Source organism: Priapulus caudatus, unplaced genomic scaffold (assembly GCF_000485595.1).
Source record: "Priapulus caudatus unplaced genomic scaffold, Priapulus_caudatus-5.0.1 Scaffold1067, whole genome shotgun sequence".
Classification (NCBI taxonomy): Eukaryota; Metazoa; Priapulida; class Priapulimorpha; order Priapulimorphida; family Priapulidae; genus Priapulus; species Priapulus caudatus.
This window is the reverse complement of record NW_014578128.1, coordinates 101,302-104,495: the sequence shown is the minus strand read 5'-3', so window position 1 is coordinate 104,495 and position 3,194 is coordinate 101,302. Positions and strand designations below refer to the sequence as shown.

General features: G+C 50.8%; 1 long non-coding RNA gene across 1 annotated transcript; it reads right to left on the bottom strand.

Annotated features, from left to right (window-relative positions):
• Positions 1 to 528: 528 nt before the first annotated feature.
• LOC106815217 lies at positions 529 to 2,921 on the bottom strand. Its single transcript, XR_001394718.1, has 2 exons — positions 2,867 to 2,921; positions 529 to 2,481 (listed from the first exon to the last, which is right to left on the bottom strand). It is a non-coding gene; the product is annotated as an uncharacterized LOC106815217 (long non-coding RNA).
• Between the last annotated feature and the right edge of the window lie 273 nt (positions 2,922 to 3,194).

Here is a 3,194-nt window from a genome sequence, read left to right as displayed (position 1 = left end):
ATGAGATTACGTACGTCTGGATGTCTATGATATGTATGCGTATATTAATAGCCAGTAGATTGCATTATATTAATAGTGCTTGTGATAGTGTACGATATGGATATGTATACGTATATTAATAGCTAGTAGACTGTATTATAGTAATAGTATAAGTATATTAATAGCTACGATATGTATGCGTATATTAATAGCTAGTAGACTGTATTATATTAATAGTCTGTGATAGTGTACGATATGGATATGTATACGTATATTAATAGCTAGTAGACTGTATTATATTAATAGTCTGCGATATGTATGCCTGTAATAATACCTAGTAGACTGCATTATATTATGTATGCCTGTATTAATAGCTAGTGACTGTATTATAGTAATAGTCTACGATATGTATGCCTGTATTAATAGCTAGTAGACTGCATTATATTATGTATGCGTGTATTAATAGCTAGTAGACTGTATTATATTATGTATGTATTGTGTGTATTAATAGTGTAATAATGGGAGATTAACAATAACGCAGGCGACACGGACTGTTACACATGAAAGCTTTATTGTGACACGAAGTTTCCCATAGCATCCCCTCACTAGAGATGGTGACAACACAACCGCAGCAGCAGACGAATGATTAATATTGGCGGGGACGACGATTCAGCCGCTGCTAATTAAGCGTGGTAATTAAGCTAATTAATATACGGTTAATTACAAGCTAATCGACCGCTTACGGAGCATCTTCCGCAGCTTCTGTCCTGATGAAGCCACGTTGCCGACACTCCCAGCCACCGCATCCTCGGCGCGGCCGCCAGGTGGCGCCAACGGTCCTCCGTCATTGAAATGAGTCGCAGGGTTTTGCGAGCCCTGTGATTTGGAGGCGGCCGCAGGCGCCATCTGGCGGGGGAGATCGGAGGTTTTTTCTCGCACTTGACTCGAATCGACGAAGTAGAAAACATCTGTGACAGAGCTGAGCGGAGGTGTGGGGGGGGCGCCAACGCCACGCCCTCGCCCCCTCTAGCGGCTTGAATTATGCAAAAGCTTGCCTCTACCTCTACCATGCCCGTCCCACACATGCGCGATGACGTGTCGGGGGCCGCCGCGCATATGGTTATACACGGCGCGGGGCCCGCGCGCGCTGCGGCAGCGCCATCTATCGCGGTTACAGCGAAAACACGAATAGCTGCGTCTCTCTCTCGTCTCTACGCGCGGCGGCGAACAGTGTTTTCGTAAAATAGTCATTAAATTATCATTAAATACAACACACGATGAAACTTTTGCAGTCCACTTCCAAACTACAGAAATTCACAAAGAGCTTTTATGATGACATCGCGCGAACACACACACACACACACGCATGCGCGCTCGGCCTCCCGCCAGACAGACCCAGGCGATCGCGCGCAATGATACAAGCTATCAATCATATCAATCATATACTTAATAATCGTACAATACGCATATAGACAAAAATAGATTAATATACTGGGGGGGGGGAGCTCTCATACCTCAGTCACAAGTATATCCAGTGCTGCTACGCATAACCCGCTAGTCTAAACGCAAATAGAAAGTTGCGGACGCGCGCGCGAAAAACCACAACGAAGAGACGATCTCGCGTTCGTTAGTTATTATTATTATTATTATTATTATTATTATGAAAACCTGCAGACGATGCAAACCTCCTTGAATTCTCTCCTCGAATCTCAAATTTGCCGAGATGCAAAAAAAACATCTCGCCCTGGAACAGTCGTTGCCGTGGCAACGTCGTCCTTTTCGCCCATCATTCGCGATCGAGCGGCGCCCCCCTGGCGCTATTCTCCGATCCGCCGTTGCGCGTAACGTCCCCTAGAGCGCCCCCTATACATATTACTCGGGTATGCAATAAAATCTTAACGTACGCAGCGACGCGCGCGCCGCCGGTCCGACGCTCAGCCCACCAGGCGGCGCCACCCGCCCCCACGCGGGCGCCGGTGGCGCCGCACCGTGGCCGGATCGCGAACCGGTGGCGAGTTCGCCTCTCTCTCTCTCTAATGATGAAGCGATTAACGAAAACTCATCAAAATATTGCTAATCTCACTACTAGACTACGTCCGCTAGATACACCTATACTCACGCTGCCTGGGTCTGCCTGGCACCACGGCCGGCGCTCTAACTAACCAATTACAGAACTCGCGCGAGGGAAAGCGCCGCGCGAGCGAACATACGACCGTCCCGCGAGCGACCGGCTAGAGGGCGCCACGTGTACAAAGATGGTGGATCCGCGCGCGTTGCTCCGTCGCCGCGCCCGCCGGGACGGCGGCGCCGCTCCCTCTCGCTCTTTTTTAAGTCGCGGCGACTACGGCGGGCGATGGCGGCGCCCCCTACTGGTGCGCGTCACCGCCGTATTCGTACGTGTCGGTCTCGGTGTGGCGCTCGCCGCCTTCGCCCTCGACGGAGCGCGTGTGCGTGGTGGTCACGTGCACGCTGTCCGGCTGCTGTGGCTCCCCCTGCATGTACCTGCGGGGAGAGATGGCCATGTGTTAGCGAGAGATAGATGAAGAGAGAAAGTGAGAGAGATCGATAGAGAGAGAGAGTGAGAGAGAGAAAGAGATAGAGACAGAGAGAAAACCAGAGATAGATATAGAGAGTGAGAGAAAGAAAGAGATAGAGACAGAGAGAAAAACAGAGATAGATATAGAGAGTGAGAGAGGGGGAGCAGAGAGAGGTCGGTAATAAGAGAGAGAGAGAGGAAAGTAAGAGAGAGAACGACGAGAGCATGAGTGGAGAGACAGAGTCTGCGGGTCCTCCGCTCGCCTCACGGTCCCCGAGTCATGTAGCAGTGTGAGAGGGAAGAGGAGGAGGAGGAGGAAGGGAGAAGGGGAGGGAGGAGGAGAGTCTTAACTTGTTGAGCAGGGCCTGCATCTCCGGGTCCTCCGCCGCGTACGTCCTCCGACCTCCCGTGTCGTGTAGCGCAGTGTGAAAAAAAGAGGGAGGAGGGAGAAGAGAGAGGAGGGATAAAAAAAAAAAAGAAAAAAAAAAAAAAAAAAAAAAGAAGAGAGAGAGGGGGAGGAAGGAGGAAGAGAGTCTACTTGTTGAGGCAGGGCTGCATGTCCGGGGTTCGCGCCTGCCGCCGCGGTTCACCGTTCGGACGCTCCCCGTGTCGTGTAGCAGTGCGAGAGGGAGGAGGGAGAAGGGAGGAGGGAGGAGGGATGAGGGAGAGTCTTACTTGT